The sequence below is a fragment of the Triturus cristatus genome, chromosome 5_1 (genome assembly GCF_964204655.1).
Source record: "Triturus cristatus chromosome 5_1, aTriCri1.1, whole genome shotgun sequence".
Taxonomy (NCBI): domain Eukaryota; kingdom Metazoa; phylum Chordata; class Amphibia; order Caudata; family Salamandridae; genus Triturus; species Triturus cristatus.
This window is the reverse complement of record NC_140587.1, coordinates 42,224,426-42,249,508: the sequence shown is the minus strand read 5'-3', so window position 1 is coordinate 42,249,508 and position 25,083 is coordinate 42,224,426. Positions and strand designations below refer to the sequence as shown.

Genomic DNA, 25,083 nt, shown 5'->3' with positions numbered 1-25,083 from the left:
CCCGACTTCCGTGGGCATCCATCTTCATGGCCCCGGGTCACTGGAAAGTGACTGTGAACACTGTCCCTTCTGCTTTCAGGTCTTCTTCATCCTGAATCCAGCCTTCGATTCCACTGGACACTTCTCCAGTCTTCACAAGCAGCAAAACTTCTTCGGCTTCCATTGAAAACGACGACGCGACCCGACACCAAAAGACACCTATGCACTTCCCTGGGTGAGGTAACTCATGCACTCCGGTGCTCCTGTGGGTGTTGGCCCTCAAACTACTTACCTTGTAAGTGGCTTGGTTGTAGACTCTCTAGAAGTACCCTAAAACTTTAAAATTCCAACCGCGACCTGCTCCATTGAAATCAATGGGGAGCCCGCGGCTGTGTTCTCACACTGCACGCGTCTCCCGTGGGTCCTTTACTTACCTGCCTTAGGTGGATTAGTGAGGCCTCAGTGATTCTACAGGCCCTAGGCCTTGTCCCCTTGCAAGTCGACAATCCTAAACCTCTTTTTTTAGTATGTTGTCTGGTACGCCCCTAGGGCCCCAGCCATATTTGTGCTTAACGTATTGTGAAACGTTGATATTTGCATATGTTCCTGACTTCTAATCTCATAAAGAGATTAGTAGAGTGTGACTAGTAATAAATACATATATATTTGATATATATACCTGTGTGGTGTCCTTTCATTTGGTAATTGAAGAGATTATAAGGTAAAACAAGCTGCTTTACATTCCTCTGAGACAGCCTGAAGGCTGGTCTCCACAGCTACCACTAGGATAGCTTTCTTTAAAAGGTTGTCTTAAACCTATCTACCATAGGAGTCGAATTGGACTGGTGCAAGGTGGCCACTATAACTAGTGACCAGCATATGCCAGGCCAACTTCTCACACTATAGAATGGTGAGGTGTCATTGATCATCATGTGCTAAACCTTTGCTTAGTTAATCACTGTAGTTCACGAAGAAGAAAGGGAAACATTTTAAGAGTTGTAACTCCATCATGGAAGCCATGAAATATATGTACATAAATCACTTGGCCAGAAAAATTGATTTTTCGATCTCTTGGTACGCTGGGACAGGACTCAGAAAAGAATCATGGGGTAAAGTAATGGTAGGAGTTGACTGGGTGGGCACTGGGAAACACACCTTGTTTTCGGTTTGTAATGCATTGAAAACTTTGTAATGCCGCACTATCTCAAGCAGACGCACATTGCACAGCCAACACTGCAGTGTGGAATGAACCAGGCTGCAGTTAGGTCACAGGGGGTGAAATGCCATGGACAGGGTGGTGATGAATGATGATGTGTGGGATATCTGCCTCGCTTAACAAATGCAGTATACTTAATTTGTCAATAAGCAAGCAACATGACTTACCACCACCATTCCCTACCACCGCTGGGACTTCTCCCCCTCCAACCTCCTGGGCCTCCTCTGTCACACTGGCTCTGCCGCTGGCCCCGGCACTGATGGTCTGGCGGGCTAGAAAAAAAAATACCCATTTCCGATACCAGATTAGCCTCCTAAGTAAATATTTTTATTTTTGAATAAAGTACAACAGCAATACCTCACTACAGTTCGGTTAGCATTCTTCCATTAAAACTATCACTTTGGGAAGTTTGTTGATTGAAATGTTAGAAAATCCAGGGGGTCAAGCGCAATCAAAATTGGGATCTCATACTTTCCTGCCATGCTGCAGTGTCAAGAAAACTGCTAGTATACGATACAAATGATTGATAACACAACATTGACAGGGGCATGACCAAGGCCACTCTCTTCTTTTCACTGTTTAACCATGAGCAAGAAAGCCTTCTCAACAAACGTGTGATGAATAATAGCTTACTTGAGCCTGAAGTCTTCACAGAACCAAACATCTATTCTCTTAGTCTTATAGTACTGCAAGACAGATAAGGGTAGAGGGAAAGTTTACAAACAAAACAGAAGAAACCTACAGACAGGAGAAAGTCAGCTACAGAAACATGAATATAGAGACAAGGATAATGCAGGGATAGCAACAATGTAACAAACATGAGACAGAAGAGTTGAAAAGAAAAGAAACAGGATAAAAAAATATACAAGGCGAAATTATTCATTTTCATTTCTTTGCTGCTCCTGGTAGTGGGGCGATGCTCCCCCGCCTTAGCGAAGGAGCCGTCACTGCGTACTGGAGCACTCTCCCCCACAGCAGCCAATGCTCCCGCATGGCGTATGCTGTCTGAGGCCTGCCCCCTCTTGCCAGCATGGAGGAGAGGTGGCGCTGACCCCAAATAACCAGCGCGGCCACTTCTGGGGTAGGGCTGTAGCTTTGCACGGCACTGCCGCCCACAGAGTCATGCTTTTTCTGCAATGGGCCGGGTGAATAGAAATAGAAGCAGGACAACACAAAGCAGAAAGGAAGAACAGAAGGAAGTGGAACACAAGGAAAGGGAAAACAAAAAAAGTACAACAATTCACGAAAAAGGGGGAAAAAGACAAAAACATAAAATGCCCCCACTGAAAGACACACACTGATAAAAAATAAGTAAAAATAAAGAGGGATGGATGAGTGGGATGGGGGGGATTGGCACACATTAAAACATAAAAAATAGGCTCAGCACCATTCACAGAACAGCAGATAAAGCAGTTAAAACAAAATGCTGTTCTCATGCGCACAACGTGGTGCCGCTTGTGCTGATTTTCAGCGTGAAATGCGCTACCACCATGAAAACCTGGACTAGAAAGGCTACTGACTCGTGGGAAACTTGTGAGCTCAGAGATTTAAAAGTGTTGTAGGCAAAAAAGAAGTCAGGATTCATTTAAGGAGTCACCTTGACAACTAGGGTGACCTGATGGCTTCCTCTCACAGGGCACCCCTTTTCCATTCCTGGACTTTGAACAGTGATATGTAAAAGCAAGTCTGGGAATGGGAAAGTGATATCATGGTGACATGGAGCCATCTGCCCCCCTAATGACAACTCCAGACGCACCACTCATCTTACCAGAAGGATAGTAATTAATGGAACAATATTAAAAACGGAAGAAATGTGTTCGCTATTAATGAACTCAAAACTTGATTATAATTTCCTCAAAATAGTTGTAATTTGATTAGAATTTGAGTTGGAACTTATAAAGCGCATTACACAGCTCTAAAGTTGCAAGGCAAAGGGCATCCTTTAAATCCACAAGAGCTGCAATCACAGAAGGGAAAAGAGACACCAGTACCCAGATTCGCAATATGAGTGGGGAGAATGTTCCATAGTTTGGCTGCAGATACTGAGAAGGAGCGGCCACCCCATCTGGCTTTCTGAAGTCTTGGAATGATCACCTTCCTAAGGGGAGGTGGTCTAAGATGTCTTTTTGGGGTGTACCAGTGAAAAGCTGTTCTCAGGGTCTCTAGATCAAACTTCTGGTTTTCACTTTGTAGAAATCAAATGCAGGTATAGCATTGGCAGCTACACCTCATCCGTTAGGAAGAAGACAGTGCTCCATCGGATTCATTTATCACAAATCAACATTCTCGGGAGCCTCAAAACAGGCTAAAACATATCCTAATTTACAATCAATGAGATGTAACAGAGACTAAAGGCAGTTTCACATCTCATATGTTATGGACTTTTTGTATAATCAGTATTATTGTAAAAAAATAAAGTTCAGAACAAAAGGTGCTCCTGGTGAAGGTGCACTGCAAGTGCAATGGTGTACCAAAAGTGAACATATGCGCGAGAACAGTTTATATACAAGGAAAGAGTCCTCTGGTTACTGAAACTGACCAATTCCAATGTCTGACCGAATATCAGTCCAGGTATCATGCAAGTTATGTAAAGTTCATAACTTGAATGCTATGTAAATTAGCGGTGATACGTAAACGTTTCAACCCTCTTAATTGCTTACAGTTGATCTTCTTCAGGAAAAAGCAGTGTTTCTAATCAGATCAGTGTCATGTCAAAGTAAAGTATCAGATTCTGTCAGCTCTTCCATGAACTACATCAGAAAAGTTGCAATCCAGGTAGGACTCGGCTTGTCCACACAACCACTAATAAGATCCATTTGGGTTTCAGAATGACCAACTCAGGCAATTTACCTACTCGGTTGATTACCAAACCCCGTCCAGCTCTTGGGCCTGTAATTAAGTTTTTACTATTTGAAGTAGGGGTTCTCAATGCACAAAGTGCAGGTAGTGATAGCTCTTCACTGACTGAAGGGTTCACACCTGACATGCGGCTACTTGATGATTTTACAAACACTACGCAGAGCCCTGACCAGAGTACAGGAAGGAAAGGGCAGGATGACCCATAACTATCAGGTATAGTGAGGGAGAATTAGAGTAACCCACCCAGGGTGACCCCTGACCATAGCAAGATAATGCCAGGATGACCCCTACTCTAGGGATTAGTGAAAGGGCACAATGATGGCCCATACATAGAGCACAGTAGTGCCGGGAGGTCCCCTAACTCTAAGGAATAGTCGGGGGGTCCAAGTGTGGCATGTGACCATTGCCAGACAGTGCCAGGGTGAGCACCTATCCATAAGACATGGTGAGCAGAGCGCCAGAGTCACCCCGAAATGTTAGTGTGAGAGAGAGCACCAGAGATATCTCCCTCTCACATAGTGAGTGAGCGTCAGGAAGACCCATCTTCATAGTAAGGTGTTGAAGAAGGAAGTGTGAAGATTACCCCTTAACATAAAACAGGAAACACAGTGAGAGAGTGTCAGGGGGGGCCCATCACCATAGCACGGTAGTGAAGGTAGTTCCAGGGTGACCCCTAACCACAAGACATAGTGAGAGAGAGAGGGCACAAGAGTGACTCCTAAACATAAGACACAGAGAGAGAGAGCACCAGAGTGACTCCTAAACATAAGACATAGAGAGAGAGAGCACCAGAGTGACTCCTAAACATAAGACACAGAGAGAGAGAGCACCAGAGTGACTCCTAAACATAAGACATAGAGAGAGAGAGCACCAGAGTGAATTCAAACATAAGACATAGAGAGAGAGAGAGCACCAGAGTGAATTCAAACATAAGACATAGAGAGAGAGAGAGCACCAGAGTGAATTCAAACATAAGACATAGAGAGAGAGAGAGCACCAGAGTGACTCCTAAACATAAGACATAGAGAGAGAGAGAGAGCACCAGAGTGAATTCAAACATAAGACATAGAGAGAGAGAGCACCAGAGTGAATTCAAACATAAGACATAGAGAGAGAGAGCACCAGAATGAATTCAAACATAAGACATAGAGAGAGAGAGCACCAGAGTGACTCCTAAACATAAGACAGAGAGAGAGAGAGAGCACCAGAGTGACTCCTAAACATAAGACATAGAGAGAGAGAGAGCACCAGAGTGAATTCAAACATAAGACATAGAGAGAGAGAGAGCACCAGAGTGAATTCAAACATAAGACATAGAGAGAGAGAGAGCACCAGAATGAATTCAAACATAAGACATAGAGAGAGAGAGCACCAGAGTGACTCCTAAACATAAGACAGAGAGAGAGAGCACCAGAGGGACTCCTAAACATAAGACATAGAGAGAGCACCAGAATGAATTCAAACATAAGACATAGAGAGAGAGGGCACCAGAGTGACTCCTAAACATAAGACATAGAGAGAGAGAGAGAGCACCAGAGTGAATTCAAACATAAGACATAGAGAGAGAGAGAGCACCAGAGTGAATTCAAACATAAGACATAGAGAGAGAGAGCACCAGAGTGACTCCTAAACATAAGACATAGAGAGAGAGCACCAGAGTGAACCTTGAACATCAAACATAGAGAGAGAGAGCAGCAGAGCGAGCACACCAGAGTGACTTCTAACCATAAGACATAGTGAGAGAGAGCACCAGAGTGAATTCAAACATAAGACATAGAGAGAGAGAGCACCAGAGTGAATTCAAACATAAGACATAGAGAGAGAGAGAGCACCAGAGTGAATTCAAACATAAGACATAGAGAGAGAGAGCACCAGAATGAATTCAAACATAAGACATAGAGAGAGAGCACCAGAGTGAACCTTGAACATCAGACATAGAGAGAGAGAGCAGCAGAGCAAGCACACCAGAGTGACTTCTAACCATAAGACATAGTGAGAGGGAGCACAAGAGTGACTTCAAACATAAGACATAGAGCGAGAAAGAGCACCAGGGTGAACCTTGAACATCAGACATAGCGAGAGAGAGCAGCAGAGCGAGCACACCAGAGTGACTTCTAACCATAAGACATAGTGAGAGAGAGCACCAGGGTGAACCTTGAACATCAGACATAGAGAGAGAGAGCAGCAGAGCGAGCACACCAGAGTGACTTCTAACCATAAGACATAGAGAGAGAGAGCACCAGGGTGAACCTTGAACATTAGACATAGAGAGAGAGAGCAGCAGAGCGAGCACAGCAGAGTGACTTCTAACCATAAGACATAGTGAGAGGGAGCACAAGAGTGACTTCAAACATAAGACATAGAGCGAGAAAGAGCACCAGGGTGAACCTTGAACATCAGACATAGCGAGAGAGAGCAGCAGAGCGAGCACACCAGAGTGACTTCTAACCATAAGACATAGTGAGAGGGAGCACAAGAGTGACTTCAAACATAAGACATAGAGCGAGAAAGAGCACCAGGGTGAACCTTGAACATCAGACATAGCGAGAGAGAGCAGCAGAGCGAGCACACCAGAGTGACTTCTAACCATAAGACATAGTGAGAGAGAGCACCAGGGTGAACCTTGAACATCAGACATAGAGAGAGAGAGCAGCAGAGCGAGCACACCAGAGTGACTTCTAACCATAAGACATAGAGAGAGAGAGCACCAGGGTGAACCTTGAACATCAGACATAGAGAGAGAGAGCAGCAGAGCGAGCACAGCAGAGTGACTTCTAACCATAAGACATAGTGAGAGAGAGCACCAGAGTGACTTCAAACATAAGACATAGAGCGAGAAAGAGCACCAGGGTGAACCTTGAACATCAGACATAGAGAGAGAGAGCAGCAGAGCGAGCACACCAGAGTGACTTCTAACCATAAGACATAGTGAGAGGGAGCACAAGAGTGACTTCAAACATAAGACATAGAGCGAGAAAGAGCACCAGGGTGAACCTTGAACATCAGACATAGAGAGAGAGAGCAGCAGAGCGAGCACACCAGAGTGACTTCTAACCATAAGACATAGTGAGAGGGAGCACAAGAGTGACTTCAAACATAAGACATAGAGCGAGAAAGAGCACCAGGGTAAACCTTGAACATCAGACATAGAGAGAGAGAGCAGCAGAGCGAGCACACCAGAGTGACTTCTAACCATAAGACATAGTGAGAGAGAGCACCAGGGTGAACCTTGAACATCAGACATAGAGAGAGAGAGCAGATACAAAAAAAGAGAGTTTCCCAGGTATACCAAAAGGGACCGGGTATGTAGAGTATTCAAAAAGAGCTTCCCTTTTGTATTGATTTAAGTTATCCACTCATGGAGTCGTATATACTATATTGTGAACCCGAGATATAAAATCTACAAACTGTCGCACCACAGAAATAGGATATGATGTTTTTTATTATTAAAATTCTTATTTCACAAATGGAATTTACAATATTGCATCCAGGACTGCTTGAAGTTTTACAGTCTCCATCAATGAATGCAGTTCATACAATCCCAGACCTTAATAACACACATATTTAACATTTGAAATCAATAATTACACATAATTGAATTGAACATATAATAAAACACTTATATAAAATAAACAATACAAGCAAATATAATTTTTGTCCTCTTGTCCTAAAACCACTTACATAAAATAAACAATACAAAAATATAAGAACAGCAAATATAATTTTTGTCCTCTTGTCGACGCGTTTCGATGTAATATCTAGTATGTAACACCTTCTTCAGGACCAATACTTTAAAACAGCTCTCAATATCGATTAAAAACAATACTAAAATGGGGCTTCAATTTCGTTATCAAAGATAGCCGAGGGAGAGTGTCTCAATTCACTGCCTCCCTATTTGTTGCGCTAATGTCTTAGATTAATGAATCCTCAATTCTTGTTCGTGTTTGCACGTGTACTTTCGTAGTAGATTCAACAAGCTCGTTTAGGCATTAGTAGAGATTTATTTGATTCTTCGCTCATTCATTCATAATCCATATGATGCGTTACTTTCGAGTTGCTACTTGCAATTTCTATGGTTCTCTTGCTTGTATTTAAATTCAAGCAGAAGCCAGTACCTTGGTCTGCCGCGTAGCTGAGCGTATCACGGGGTTTTCAGATGCCTGTTGCAACCATATAGTGAGAGAGAGCACCAGAGTGGCTCCTAACTATATCATCATCATCATTTAGTCGTTATTTCGATTTAAAATCACAAAAGACAATTCATTTAATCCAGGAGGCGAAATACATGAGCACAAAGGTAAACATATTTAAACATTAAAACGATTTTATACAAAAAGTGTAATGGGTCCTCAATGGTGAAATGCATAAATATATAATAAATAACTAAAAACTGCTAAAAATGAACTCGGGCTTAGCTGCCACCAAGGTATATACAAATATTCATGATCCTGCATACAAAAACCAGCTTAGGTTCATTCTAAACTAATACAGCAATGTACAAAATACAAAATGCTTTTACCCCAGACGGGGGAGCGAAGGGAGAATTAACAATACCTCCTCTCGTTAGCACGTATCAACCACGACCAGCCTAGGAACTTGGCAACAGCGATCACTGTGGACTCGTTAGTAGATGTTTTTAGGATCCTAAGTGCTTCGCTACTCAGCCTAATGCCCATAATTGAACATAGGGGTTTCAGCCATCTGGTCCTAGGGATGATATATGCTGGGCGAACGAAGAGAATGTGTGCCAGCGATTCATTATGGCTGGACAGAATGGGCATTTACTGCTAATCAAGGTATGCCATTTACTAACAAATGAATTGGTGGGAAGAGAACCCACCCTAAATTGGTGATAAAGTTTCCTATCTGTTGAAGAGGTAATGAGATCTCAGTAATCTTTGTACTCCACTTCATGCTTATGCTCTATTAAGTCTCTGGATAGTGAGGGTCTAGTTAAGGCGGAAAAACGCTTCATAATAAGCGAATTCCAATACACTGCCTTAAATTCACTCTTCGCTGGGAAGGGATTTCCGACGGGATTTACCCACAACCTACTCATCCCCATCTCGCAAAGAGTGATTTTTACTCGCCTTAGCCACAGGATTTTACTCATACCGTCAGCCTCCCTAACTTCCAGAAGAGCCTGTGCGTAGTGGGAAAGCTCTGGAGTGACCCAGAGCCTTCTCCAGTAAGCCACTGGCCTAAAATGTGCCACATCCTCAATTGAATAGCTACCCAAATCTAGAAATAAGGGCAATAGCAGTGTAGACTGTGGAAGGCCGATTAATGACCTCAGAAATTTATTCTGGGCTGTTACTAGGGGAACTAGATTGGCAAAGCCCCACAATTCGGCCACATACAAAATTGAGGCGCAGATTTTTGTGGTGTATATTTTTAATACTGGAGCAATTGGTTTGGTGTATGGAAAACGCTGCTCCTTCAGCAGGGCACCTGAGAGTTGGGCATGCTTGACAGTAAGTAAATCAATCTGAGGCTTCCAACTGAGTTTACTACCAATAGTTACCCTCAAATAAGTAAAGTTCTGAGTCTGTTCCAAAATACCTTCCTTCATTTCAACTCTACCCGTAATATTCTTATGTTTGTGTAAGACCATAAATTTTGTTTTCTCCACATTCACTAGAAGATCATGGTCCTGACAAAACTCCTCAAATCTCGCTAGGGCACACTGTAAGCTCTTTCATGTCTTAGAGAGTATAAGGGTATCATCTGCAAACATAAGCCGCAGGATCTTCATACCTACTAGAGTTGGTGCATCAGTAGCGTATTTCTGAAAATACTGTACTACCTTATTATTATATAGGGAGAAGATGGTTGGTGCTTAAACACGCACCCCTGACGAACCACCTGCGCTATAGGGAACCTTTGAGTAACACTTCCTTGTGTATCCCAACGTACCTCCACGTAATTGGCATCATGTAAAGTAACCAGGAAAGCCAAAATTTCTAGCGGCATGCCTAATTCCAAAAAGGCTCTCCACATTTTATTGCGGGGGACAAGATCGAAAGCCGAATTAAGGTCGACAAAAGCTGCGTAGATAGTACCCCCCTATAATTACTATATGCCAATAAATCAAAATAAACCTAAAAACCTGATCAATAGTGCTGGTTCTTGAACGGAAGCCCACCTGGAGTGGAGACAAGATGTCATATTCCTCAACCCAGGCCTGGATACGGCTCAGAACCAACCTAGCTGAAACTTTCTGTAAGGCTTATCGGCCTATAGTTGGCTGGATTAGAGCGGTTCCCTTTCTTTAAGATAGGGAGAATTTCTGCTCCTGACCATGTGCCGGGCATAGGTGCTGCACTTGCTATAGCATTCACGAGGAGCTGTATGTAGGATGCCCAGTTATATATATCATGGAGGAACAGATCCGCAGGAATACAGTGAGGTCCTGGCGCCCTGCCTCTCGGCATTAAAAGTAATACTGTTTCCACCTCTTTCTTAGTAAAATGCAGGGTGGATGTGGGAGGCGGCAAATCAAGTTTTTCCTGTGCCTCATCCATAATTGCAAACTGGGCTTTAAAGCGAGATACCCACTGGTCTGGAGCTACGTGGTTCACTGGCACCCTGCTAGGTTCGCCACTGCCCCACTTCACTAAGTGCCAGAAAAGGGGCCATACTGCTCCCAGAGCATGCCTCAAGCAGCTCAGCCCAGTGCTGTTCGTCCCAGTCCCTTTTTGCTTGATGTTGGGCCAGCTTGTACCCTGCCCTCGCCCTTTTTATATTACCCCTTGTTGGACCTAGAGTCCCAGGGTAGCTTGGCTCAGGTGGAAAGGCCTTATTCCAGAGTAACATGTCGTGCTTGCATCACACTCACTTCACACTCCAGCGTACCACCACTAAAAATGACGCTACACCAACTAATTAGAAAAGGTAGAAAAGCTTTATCTTTCCTTATATCATGTATTTCTTTTCTTTCAAGCAAATTCAATCAGTTTTTATCTATACCACATTAGAGTCAAAACATTTCTTTTCTTTCAGTGAGGTTAATCAGTTTTTATCTAAACCACATTAGAGTCAAAACATATCATTGTGACTAAATTGGCAATACTATTTTACTTTAGACCTGGTATGAAATTAAGCGCCACTTGGTGGTCCAATCCAGCACAGTAAATTCCATAGCGCATTAAATAAAGTCATTAAACGTAGCGCTGCACATAGCATTCACAATGCGCTTGAAATCAGGTCTTTACATAAAGCGCTGCACGTAGTAATCACAATGCGCTTGAAATCAGGTCTTTACATAAAGCGCTGCACGTAGTAATCACAATGCGCTTGAAATCAGGTCTTTACATAAAGCGCTGCACGTAGTAATCACAATGCGCTTGAAATCAGGTCTTTACATAAAGCGCTGCACGTAGTAATCACAATGCGCTTGAAATTAGGTCTTTACATAAAGCGCTGCACGTAGTAATCACAATGCGCTTGAAATCAGGTCTTTACATAAAGCGCTGCACGTAGTAATCACAATGCGCTTGAAATCAGGTCTTTACATAAAGCGCTGCACGTAGTAATCACAATGCGCTTGAAATCCGGTCTTTACATAAAGCGCTGCACGTAGTAATCACAATGCGCTTGAAATCCGGTCTTTACATAAAGCGCTGCACGTAGCATTCAATTCTGGCAACACCTTGATGCATGAAATATAATCTTACATAAGCTCATTACACATGGCTGGTCATTGCAGCATAGAACATGCCTTTCCCTTGGAGCGGGAAAACTGGCCTTTCAGGACATTAAACTTGGCCTTCGTTAGCAGACTCCTGTATACCCCCAAAATGCCCGGCTTACTATGTAAATGCCTCGTCTTTCACAGGGTGAGAATGCAGGGGGCCAGGAGCAGAGTTATTCTCTCTGCTGGGCAGTGGGAGCCCACCGGGCTCAAGGAGAGACTTCCCCGGGGGAGGGGCGAATCCAGGGCCACTCCGGCCTTCCGCCCTCCTCCCCAGGGGTTTCCTTACTTGTGGGCCTCTCGCAGGTCTTTTCGGCCGGTTGAGGACTCGCTCCTCAGAGAGCTCCTCTCGCCGGCAGGCCCCACTCTCTGGCGGTGTCCGGGGGGAATTGAAGCGCTGACGTGGGGTCGTCCTTGGGCCACACAATGTCTCCTGAGGCCAGGGGGACCGGTCTTAGTGGCTGCCGGGAGGCACGGCAGCAGCCGCAAGAAGCAGCGCGGCCTGTGGGGGCGCGGCCTCCTCACCCAATCGGCCAGCGGCAGGGGCGGCGTTTCGCAGTCCGCCCCCGGCACGTGATAAGAGTGATGCTGGCTTCAAGGCCTAATGCGGCCTTCTTTTACCCTCCGGTGGCTCACTCACAATTCTGGGCTGCGCCGCGCGAACGTATCCAGTCACAGTGGGACCCCAGTCTTCCCCGCGGGCCCCGTGGATGTCAGGCGCTACTCTACTCGGCCCCGGGGTCGCGGTAGTGCTTTTCAGGGCCCCCCTCAGCGGGGGGGGGGATAGAAATTAAGGGGGGACCTGCAGATTAGGAGGTTGCGATTGCTTGGGCGCCTAGCACCCCCTTTCTCCCTCAGAGATGCCCCAGCTCAGGGCAGGCAGGCTGGGAAGTAGCAGGCACACGCCAGTGGCAGAATAAGATAGGGGGGGGGTCCCAGGCAAGTCAGGGAAGCCGGAGTTGGTGACTCTCTTCCCCCGTTCTCTTCAGAAGTCCTGGCCAGGGTCAGAGGCTGAAGGCAGGGACAGGCCACGAGGTAGGGGGTAGTGTCAACCGAGGGGAAAGAAAAAGCAGGCCCTAAGAACAGTCAGTTTCCCCCTTCAGCGCACCTACCTCCCCACTCAGGTGCCTTACTCCTGACTACCTCACGTCACACAAAATGGCCGTCGCACCTCACCTCTATATATAGCCTGGGCCCTGACTGTCCAGAGTGTTCCAGAAGGTTCTGGAACTCCTCATGCCAGCCTATGGCCCAGGTTCTGAGGTGACAGTTTAGGCCACCATTTTGTGGACGAGCTCTCTCCCTCCCTCCATTTTAGGGCAGCACCTTGCGCCACACCATCAATTAATGATAATGGGGCACTCAGAGCCTCTAAGTCAACACCAAAAAAACTAGTGGACAGAAAAATTAGAGGGTAAAGGAAGAAAAAAAAATGAAGAGGGGACAGCCAAAGGACTGGCAGGTCTAACACCCCTATTCTTCGACCTGATCGCCCTGGCTAAGATTCTATAGGCCGTTTGACAAGATTGGTCATACCAAGCAGCCGCCTTAAAACCAGAATGTTTCTGAGGTTTTTTAATTGTAGTAATAAAAAAGCCTTTAAGCTTATTAAACAATTCGCCATGGACCTGCACAACTTTTAAGTTAGTCTCTTCTTGGGTGGCACAGTTCTGAAGAGTAACTAATGCACTAGCCACCAATTTATTCATTTGTTCTAGATGCTCTTTTTTTAAATAACATTTGACCATTTAACTCTCCTAGTATCATTAGTCAAAAGTGCCTCCACGTGGCCATTACCAGGCACCTGACTAACAGCAAAAGAAATACCTATGGGATGCATGGAAAGCACTAAGGGGTTGTGGTCGCTTTCAGTGCGCTCTCGAACCTCCATGTCTGTTAGGGAGGGCCAAAATTCCTCATTAAGCAGGATGAAGTCAATGCGACTACTACGCAACCCGTTATTATAAGTGTGTACACCCTGCTTATCAGAGATGGTTCTCCCGTTAGCAGCCCTAACCCCCTGTTCCATGCAAAATACTTTTAATTGCAAAGCTGCCCCTGTCCATTTTTTAATTGGAGGAAGGTCCGAAGGTGGAATATTCCACTGGGCATCCTCCTCTAAGTTAAAATTAACATTGTTTTCATCAAGGGGTTCAAAGGAGCAATTAAAATCGCCAGCAATTATCAAATTGTTTGCGCCTCTATGTTCAGTTAAAAAGTTATCTAAGAGCTCGACGATGGGAGAAGCTTTTCCCCCTTGCACCCCCCTAGCATAAACATTAATAAGCAGCAGCTCAGGAACATTTACCAACTGTAGCCTGATTATTAAAATGTCCCCGCTATCAATATGCAATTCCTCCACCCTGTAGCATTCTGACTGTCTCACCCATGTTGTAAGTACCCCCCTCGGTCTTCCCCTCTGACCCCCTTGCGCTTTCTTAGAGCAATTTAGGTAGCCCTGTCGATATACATGGTCCAAAACCCAGGTTTCCAGGAAAATCAATATACTGTGGCCTTCAATAAAAGTGGACCAATCTCCTGAGGAAGTTTTTGGTGTAAGCCCTGCTATATTCCAGGAAGCTAAGTTAAATCCTATGGCTGGGTCTAAATTGTTTCTACTGCACGGAAAGTGCTGTTTCCTAAGTTCGTCTGTTACGCCAGTAACCCCTACATGTGAGGAGATACTAATGAGTGATGGTCTACACTCCCCAGCCTCACCCAACATGTTAACAGCCAGGGCTCTCCCACTCCTATGAACAAAAAGCGGGGTTGGTATGGAGCCTCCTAGATTGTTGATGCCTGTTACGCTTTCACCCTCACCCAAATCATCACGTGGGTGTATGACTGAATTATTAATACAGAATTTGGTCCAAGTCAATCTATATCCTCCAGATTAGAGAAAACTTCAAATCTATTACGTGTGGGAGCCGCATAATTAAAGGGGCCTGTTACCAGATCTGGTTCCCTTAGACCTACCCTTCCTCTTACATGGGCTACAAAGTTACGATAGAAGAAACCTAACGGTAGTATATTAATATCGCCCTTGCTTAGGTGACCAGACCCTGCCCTGTCTAAAATAGTCTGGACTAGGCACGGGGACCCAAAGCTTAGGACCACGCAGTCTCCTCTAAAGGCCTTCGGGGATTTACCAACCCACGGAATTCTTCACACCATTTTGAAATCACTAAATAGTGGGTTACCCACCCCAGGTCTAGAATTCAACAAATGGAGGGCCTTATTCTTAAGTGATGACCAGTGTTTATCAACACCAGAAGGAAGCACGGGTAAATTTTTTAATACAACCGTATATGGAGTAGCTTCTGGTGGAAGATGTAAAAACATACTGGTACTCACGGCCCCTCCTTGTGGCAACACGGAAGCATGGAGACCCACTAAGTCCCCTCTATATGATGTATTATCATTGGGTGGTTGTAAGCCCGTAGGATTAGCCGTGGGAGCCCTTACTTCGCTATGGGGGGGAGGGGGGGGGGGGGCAACCATCTACATTATTAGGTAGTCTAGTTTCAGTCATGCTTTCATGTCTAGGTTCATTAGATCCCACTAACACACCCTCACTCACTCTTTGGGGAATAGTGAATAGATACTGCTCAATTTTAGTCAGTCTTGTGTCTATACCAGACAGCATCAACAAAAGCGGATCTAACATGGCCTCATGTTTTTCCTCAAGCCTTGTTAAGAGGGCAGGCTCTAAATTGCTATGAGGCTGTGGATCTGTGGCCTTTGTACTAATATCGCCGGTACCGGGGATAGCTGGAATCAAAACATCCTTTAGGCCACCCTAGCTGCCCGAGGGTACCGCCTTTCGTTTCACCACTTTGCAAGCCTGGTGCGTGGTTTTAGGCAATCCACACGCTTTCCTTTTTTTATGAGTGGCTTCCCCACCAGGGACCAATATGGACCTTTGCTGGCGGGTAAGTACCTTGGCAGGTAATATGGGCGGTGATGATAAGGTACTAGCTACCAGGGAAGACCAATTTAGCTGATGCACTGGAGAGATATGGCTCGGTGCGAGGGTACAGTCAGCTACTACTCCAGATTCTAACACAAGGACTGGAGGAGTTGAGATGACTTCAATGGGGAGTCTTTGGGGTTCTAAAGAAAGTCTCCTTCCAGTCTGCTCAATCTCGTATATTAGCACGGACTCAGCCCGTGTCAGAAATGCATCCAACGTGCCCACAACTCCTGGCCCCCCTCCCCATTGCGCTTAATCTTACTCATACTTTGAGGGTGCCAACAAACAGGAGTAATATAAATGCATGGTTGCACAAACAACTAAAAAGAGAGCTAACCAGTTTATGCGGTGACAGATGTAAATGAGATGGCCCAGCCCGGTCTCCTTCGGGCTCCGACAGGCTCAGATGGGCCCGCCCTTGGCCCGGGCTTCACCCGGCACGTCCCGCGCAAGTCCCGCACTGCGGGGGTAGAGGCCGCGCTTTATGCGCCAAGATCGTCCGGTGCCTCCCCCACGTCAGGAACACCTGTGATGACTCAAGTTGCACCCTGGGCGTTGAAGTTTGACAGAGTGTTACCTGCAGGCAGCGCCGAGGGCTGAAAGTCTGCCAAAGTCAGGAACCCCTCCTGGGTAGGCGTTAGCAGTAATTAAGAGATTGTCACCAGAAACAGCATGGGCAAACACAGCAGAGACCCCAACCATATCATAAAGAGAGAGAGAGAGCACCAGAGAGAGAGCACATGAGTGACCCTTAAATACAAGACATAGTAAGTGAGAGCAGCAGAGAGAGAACCAGAGTGACCACTAGTTATCCCTAAATTTAAGACATAGTGAGAGAGAGCACCAGAGTGACCCTTAAACATAAGACATAGTGAGAGCACCAGCGTGACCCTTAAACATGACACATACCGAAAGAGAGCACCAGAGTGTCTCCTAACCATATGACAGAGAGAGAGCATCAGAGAGACCCCTAAACATAAGACATAGTGAGAGAGAACACCAGAATAACCCATATACATAGAAACAGTGAGTGAAAGCACCACAGTGACTCCTAACCATAAGACACAGTGAGCGAGAACACCAGAGGGATTTCTAACCATAAGACATAGTGAGTGAGAGCACCAGAGTGACTCCTAACCATATGACACAGTGAGTGAGAGCACCAGAGTGACTCCTAACCATAAGGCATAGAGAGAGCACTAGAGTGACTCCTAGCCATAAGACACAGTGAGAGAGCACCAGAATGAATTCAAACATAAGACATAGTGAGTGAGAGCACCAGAGTGACTCCTAACCATAAGACACAGCGAGTGAGAGCACCAGAGGGATTCCTAACCATAAGACATAGTGAGTGAGAGCACCAGAGTAACTCCTAGCCATAAGACACAGAGAGAGCGCACCAGAGTGACTTCAAACATAAGACATACTGAGTGAGAGCACCAAAGTGACTCCTAGCCATAAGTCATGGTGAGTGAGAGCACCAGAGTGACTACTAACCATAGGACAGAGCGACATAGTGAGAGAGAGCACCAGAGTGACTCCTAACCATAAGACACAGGGACTGAGAGCACCAGAGGGATTCCTAACCATAAGACATAGTGAGTGAGAGCACCAGAGTAACACCTAGCCATAAGACACAGTGAGTGAGAGCACCCGAGTGACTCCTAACCATAAGACACAGCGAGTGAGAGCACCAGAGGGATTCCTAACCATATGACATAGAGAGTGAGAACAACAGAGTGACTCCTAACCATAAGACACAGTGAGTGAGAGCACCAGAGCGACTCCTAACCATAAGACATAGAGAGAGCGAGAGAGAGAGCACCAGAGTCACTCCTAGCCATAAGACACAGTGAGTAAAAGCACCAGAGTGATTTTAAACATGAGACATAGTGAGTGAGAGCACCAGAGTAACTCCTAGCCATAAGACACAGTGAGTGAGAGCACCAGAGTGACTCCTAGCCATAAGACACAGTGAGTGAGAGCACCAGAGTGACTCCTAACCATAAGACTGTGAGTGGGAACACCAGAGTGACTCCTAGCCGTAAGACACAGTGAGTGAGAGCACCAAAGTGACTCCTAGCCATAAGACACAGAGAGAGCGCACCAGAGTGACTTCAAACATAAGACATACTGAGTGAGAGCACCAGAGTGACTCCTAGCCATAAGTCATGGTGAGTGAGAGCACCAGAGTGACTACTAACCATAGGACACAGCGACATAGTGAGAGAGAGCACCAGAGTGACTCCTAACCATAAGACACAGGGACTGAGAGCACCAGAGGGATTCCTAACCATAAGACATAGTGAGTGAGAGCACCAGAGTAACTCCTACCCATAAGACACAGTGAGTGAGAGCACCCGAGTGACTCCTAACCATAAGACACAGCGAGTGAGAGCAGCAGAGGGATTCCTAACCATATGACATAGTGAGTGAGAACAACAGAGTGACTCCTAACCATAAGACACAGTGAGTGAGAGCACCAGAGTGACTCCTAACCATAAGACACAGCGAGTGAGAGCACCAGAGGGATTCCTAACCATATGACATAGTGAGTGAGAACAACAGAGTGACACCTAACCATAAGATACAGTGAGTGAGAACAACAGAGTGACTCCTCACCATAAGACACAGTGAGTGAGAACACAAGAGTGACTCCTAACCATAAGACATAGAGAGAGCGAGAGAGAGAGCACCAAAGTCACTCCTAGCCATAAGACACAGTGAGTGAAAGCACCGGAGTGACTCTTAGCCATAAGACACAGCGAGAGCGCACCAGAGTGACTTCAAACATAAGACATACTTAGTGAGAGCACCAGAGTGACTCCTAGCCATAAGTCATGGTGAGTGAGAGCACCAGAGTGACTACTAACCATAGGACACAGCGACATAGTGAGAGAGAGCACCAGAGTGACTCCTAACCATAAGACACAGGGACTGAGGGCACCAGAGTGACAACTAACCATAGGACACAGCGACATAGTGAGTGAGAGCACCAGAGTGACTCCTAACCATAAGACATAGAGAGAGAGAGCATTAGAGTGACTCCTAGCCATAAGACACAGTGAGAGAGCACCAGAATGAATTCAAACATAAGACATAGTGAGTGAGAGCACCAGAGTGACTCATAACCATAAGACACAGTGAGTGAGAGCACCAGAGTGACTCCTAACCAGAAGACATAGAGAGAGAGAGAGCACCAGAGTCACTCCTAGCCATAAGACACAGTGAGTGAAAGCACCAGAGTGACTCCTAGCCATAAGACACCGAGAGAGCGCACCAGAGTGACTTCAAACATAAGACATACTGAGTGAGAGCACCAGAGTGACTCCTAGCCATAAGTCATGGAGAGTGAGAGCACCAGAGTGACTACTAACCATAGGACACAGCGACATAGTGAGAGAGAGCACCAGAGTGACTCCTAACCATAAAACACAGGGACTTAGAGCACCAGAGGGATTCCTAACCATAAGACATAGTGAGTGAGAGCACCAGAGTAACATCTAGCCATAAGACACAGTGAGTGAGAGCACCAGAGGGATTCCTAACCATATGACATAGTGAATGAGAACAACAGAGTGACTCCTAACCATAAGACACAGTGAGAGAGAGCACCAGAGTGACTCCTAACCATAAGACATAGAGAGAGCGAGAGAGAGAGAGCACCAGAGTCACTCCTAGCCATAAGACACAGTGAGTGAAAGCACCAGAGTGACTCCTAGCCATAAGACACAGAGAGAGCGCACCAGAGTGACTTCAAACATAAGACATATTGAGTGAGAGCACCAGAGTGACTCCTAGCCATAAGTCATGGTGAGTGAGAGCACCAGAGTGACTACTAACCATAGGACACAGCGACATAGTGAGAGAGAGCACCAGAGTGACTCCTAACCATAAGACACGGGGACTGAGGGCACCAGAGTGACTACTAACCGTAGGACACAGCGACATAGTGAGTGAGAGCACCAGAGTGACTACTAACCATAAGACATAGAGAGAGAGAGCACTAGAGTGACTCCTAGCCATAAGACACAGTGAGAGAGCACCAGAATGAATTAAAACATAAGACATAGTGAGTGAGAGCACCAGAGTGACTCCTAACCATAAGACACAGCGAGTGAGAGCACCAGAGGGATCCCTAACCATAAGACATAGTGAGTGAGAGCACCAGAGTAACTCCTAGCAATAAGTCACAGTGAGTGAGAGCACCCGAGTGACTCCTAACCATAAGACACAGCGAGTGAGAGCACCAGAGGGATTCCTAACCATATGGCATAGTGAGTGAGAGCAACAGAGTGACTCCTAACCATAAGACACAGTGAGTGAGAGCACCAGAGTGACTCCTAACCATAAGACATAGAGAGAGAGAGTGAGAGAGAGAGAGAGAGAGAGCCCAAGAGTGACACCTAGCCATAAGACACAGTGAGTGAAAGCACCAGAGTGACTCCTAGCCATAAGACACAGAGAGAGCGCACCAGAGTGACTTCAAACATAAGACATACTGAGTGAGAGCACCAGAGTGACTCCTAGCCATAAGTCATGGTGAGTGAGAGCACCAGAGTGACTACTAACCATAGGACACAGGTACATAGCGAGAGAGAGCACCAGAGTGACTCCTAACCATAAGACACAGGGACTGAGAGCACCAGAGGGATTCCTAAACATAAGACATAGTGAGTGAGAGCACCAGAGTAACTCCTAGCCATAACACACAGTGAGTGAGAGCACCCGAGTGACTCCTAACCATAAGACACAGCGAGTGAGAGCACCAGAGGGATTCCTAACCATATGACATAGTGAGTGAGAGCACCAGAGGGATTCCTAACCATAAGACGTAGAGAGAGCGAGAGAGAGAGCACCAGAGTGACTCCTAGCCATAAGACACAGAGAGAGCGCACCAGAGTGACTTCAAACATAAGACATACTGAGTGAGAGCACCAGAGTGACTCCTAGCCATAAGTCATGGTGAGTGAGAGCACCAGAGTGACTACTAACCATAGGACACAGCGACATAGTGAGAGAGAGCCCCAGAGTGACTCCTAACCATAAGACACAGGGACTGAGGGCACCAGAGTGACTACTAACCGTAGGACACAGCGACATAGTGAGTGAGAGCAAAAGAGTGACTCCTAACCATAAGACATAGAGAGAGAGAGCACTAGAGTGACTCCTAGCCATAAGACACAGTGAGAGAGCACCAGAATGAATTCAAACATAAGACATAGTGAGTGAGAGCACCAGAGTGACTCCTAGCCATAAGACACAGTGAGTGAGAGCACCAGAGTGACTCCTAGCCATAAGACACAGTGAGTGAGAGCACCAGAGTGACTCATAACCATAAGACAGTGAGTGGGAACACCAGAGTGACTCCTAGCCATAAGACACAGTGAGTGAGAGCACCAAAGTGACTCCTAGCCATGAGACACAGAGAGTGCGCACCAGAGTGACTTCAAACATAAGACATACTGAGTGAGAGCACCAGAGTGACTCCTAGCCATAAGTCATGGTGAGTGAGAGCACCAGAGTGACTACTAACCATAGGACACAGCGACATAGTGAGAGAGAGCACCAGAGTGACTCCTAACCATAAGACACAGGGACTGAGAGCACCAGAGGGATTCCTAACCATAAGGCATAGTGAGTGAGAGCACCAGAGTAACTCCTAGCCATAACACACAGTGAGTGAGAGCACCCGAGTGACTCCTAGCCATAAGACACAGTGAGTGAGAGCACCAGAGTGACTCCTAACCATAAGACAGTGAGTGGGAACACCAGAGTGACTCCTAGCCATAAGACACAGTGAGTGAGAGCACCAAAGTGACTCCTAGCCATGAGACACAGAGAGTGCGCACCAGAGTGACTTCAAACATAAGATATACTGAGTGAGAGCACCAGAGTGACTCCTAGCCGTAAGTCATGGTGAGTGAGAGCACCAGAGTGACTACTAACCATAGGACACAGCGACATAGTGAGAGAGAGCACCAGAGTGACTCCTAACCATAAGACACAGGGACTGGGGGCACCAGAGTGACTACTAACCGTAGGACACAGCGACATAGTGAGTGAGAGCACCAGAGTGACTCCTAACCATAAGACATAGAGAGAGAGAGAGCACTAGAGTGACTCCTAGCCATAAGACACAGTGAGAGAGCACCAGAATGAATTCAAACATAAGACATACTGAGTGAGAGCGCCAGAATGACTCCTAGCCATAAGTCATGGTGAGTGAGAGCACCAGAGTGACTACTAACCATAGGACACAGGGACTGAGAGCACCAGAGTGACTCCTAACCATAAGACACAGTGAGAACACTAGTGACTTCTAACCATAAGACACAGTGAGTGAGAGCACCAGAGTGACTCCAAGCTATAAGACACAGAGAGAGAGTACCAGAGTGACTTTAAACATAAGACATAGTGAGTGAGAGCACGAGAGTAACTCCTAGCCATAAGACACAGTGAGTGAGAGCACCAGAGTGACTCCTAGCCATAAGACATAGTGAGTGAGAGTACCAGAGTGACTCCTAACCATAAGACAGTGAGTGGGAACACCAGAGTGACTCCTAGCCATAAGACACAGTGAGTGAGAGCACCAAAGTGACTCCTAGCCATAAGACACAGTGAGAGAGAGCACAAAAGTGACTTCAAACATAAAACATAGTGAGTGAGAGCACCAGAGTGACTCCTAACCATAAGACATATCGAGTGAGAGCACCAGAGTGACTCCTAACCATAAGACATAGAGAGAGAGAGAGAGAGAGCATCAAAGTGACTCCTAACCATAAGATACAGTGAGCGAAAGCACCAGAGTGACTCCTAACCATAAGACACACTGAGTGAGAGCACCAGAGGGATTCCTAACCATAAGAGACAGTGAATGAGAGCACCAGAGTGACTCCTAACCATAAGACACAGCGAGCGAGAGAACCAGAGTGACTCCTGACCCTAAGACAGAGCGAGAGAGAGCACCAGAGTGACTCCTAACCATAAGACACATTGAGAACACCAGAGTGACTCCTAGCCATAAGACACAGTGAGGGAGAGCACCAGAGTGACTCCTAGCCATAAGACACAGTGGGAGAGCAACAGATTGACTTCAAACATAAGACACAGTGAGTGAGAGCACCAGAGTGACTCCTAGCCATAAGACATGGTGAGTGAGAGCACCAGAGTGACTAATAACCATAAGACACAGTGAATGAGAGCACCAGAGTGACTCCTAGCCATAAGACATAGTGAGAGAGAGCACCAGAGTGACTCCTAACCATAAGAAACAGTGAGTGAGAGCACCAGAGTGACTCCAAGCCATAATACACAGTGAGAGAGCACCAGAGTGACTTTAAACATAAGACATAGTGAGTGAGAGCACCAGAGTGAGTCCTAGCCATAAGACACAGTGAGTGAGAGCACCAGAGTGACTCCTAGCCATAAGACACAGTGAATGAGAGCACTAGAGTGACTCCTAACCATAAGACATTGAGTGGGAACACCAAAGTGACTCCTAGCCATAAGACATAGTGAGTGAAAGCACCAGAGTGACTCCTAACCATAAGACACAGCGAGCGAGAGAACCAGAGTGACTCCTGACCCTAACTCAGAGCGAGAGAGAGCACCAGAGTGACTCCTAACCCTAAGACAGGTTGAGAACACCAGAGTGACTCCTAGCCATAGGACACAGTGAGTGAGAGCACCAGAGTGACTCCTAGCCATAGGACACAGTGAGTGAGAGCACCAGAGTGACTCCTAACCATTAGACACCGTGAGTGAGAGCACCAGAGTGACTCCTAACCATAAGACACAGCGAGAGAGAGCAACAGAGTGACTCCTAACCATAAGACACATCGAGAACACCAGAGTGACTCCTATCCATAAGACACAGTGAGTGAGAGCACCAGAGTGACTCCTAGCCATAAGACACAGTGAGAGAGCACCAGAGTGACTTCAAACATAAGACATAGTGAGTGAGAGCACCAGAGTGACTCCTAACCATAAGACACAGCGAGTGAGAGCACCAGAGTGACTCCTAGCCTTAAGACATAGTGAGAGAGAGCACCAGAGTGACTCCTAACCATAAGACACAGCGAGTGAGAGCACCAGAGTGACTCCTAGCCTTAAGACATAGTGAGAGAGAGCACCAGAGTGACTCCTAACCATAAGACACAGCTAGAGAGAGTACCAGAGTGACTCCTAACCATAAGACACAGCGACTGAGAGCACCAGAGTGACTCCTTTTTTTTTTTTTAAGCACATTTTTATTCATTTTACAAAAGGAACGCACCAGCCAATCCGCACCGTATTGCAATGATAGAGGATTACAATCACAATTTCTCAATACCCAACGTACAAACATTAATAAGGCAAAAGTGAGATGTAAACAGTCGAACCCCTCACGGTTAGACCCCCCCTCCCAACCATTTCCCCTAAATTCTGCGGTATTTCTTAGGGCAACCCCGTGCTGCATACATAACTTTCTCCTGTATGGTGCACCAGTCCACCCTATTCCGCCAACGCCCCACACTTGGGGGTTCCGGGCATTTCCAAGAGGCCGCAATGTCTCTTTTAGCTACCACTATAGCTGTAGTAAAGAACAGTTTTTCGTTGCGTGACCCATCCAGCCCATCAGTAATGCCCAGGAGCGTGTGTTTAGGGTCGTGTGGAACCCCCCACCCCAGAACCTCAGAGAGTTCTTCTTCGATGCCCTGCCAAAATCCCGCCATGTGGGGACAGGCCCAGACCATGTGGAGGAAGTCAGCAGGGTCCTATCCACACCTGGTACAGGCTGAGGACGGACTAAGCCCTGCGCGATGAAGGCATGCAGGGGCGAGATATGCGGCATGCAGATAATAGAGCTGCACCAAGCGCAGGCTAGTGGAGGCGGTGACCGTTCTAGAGGCCATAAGGGCATCACGCCAGTCTTCTTCCTCCAAGGGGTCCACCCAGTCCACCCATTGTGTCCGCAGTCGGTCCAAGGAATTGAAGAAAATTAGTTTTTACTAGGTTCTATTAATTTCCTTACATTCCTCCATTCCTTGCCATCTCGTGACATAACCCTGCCTACAGCCTCCATTTCTGCTGACGCTCAAAACTGTCGCATACCCAAGTCCCCCTGTTCTTTGCAGTTAGCCAATTCATAAACAGAAAGCCATGAGACACCTACGCCCTGTGTAAATAAGCTTGTTTTTCATCTTCTGCTTCCTGCTTGGTAAACATCCTTGACACCTTGATCAGGTTATCTGGACAATGGTCTGAATGCCGAGCCTTGATCAAGCTGATTGAACAATGGTCTGAATGCAGAGCCTTGATCAGGTCATCAACTACAAACATCGCCTTGATCAGGTCATCAACTACAAACATCACCTTGAT

General features: G+C 46.3%; 1 long non-coding RNA gene across 2 annotated transcripts in view; it reads right to left on the bottom strand.

The window, feature by feature from the left end:
* LOC146830111 (uncharacterized) overlaps positions 1 to 25,083 on the bottom strand; it is a 119,046-nt gene that overhangs the window by 3,010 nt on the left and 90,953 nt on the right. For both annotated transcript variants that reach the window (XR_014961128.1, XR_014961127.1), the window contains one exon: positions 1,363 to 1,467. This is a non-coding gene — a long non-coding RNA (uncharacterized LOC146830111). The remainder of the gene's footprint in view (positions 1 to 1,362; positions 1,468 to 25,083) is intronic.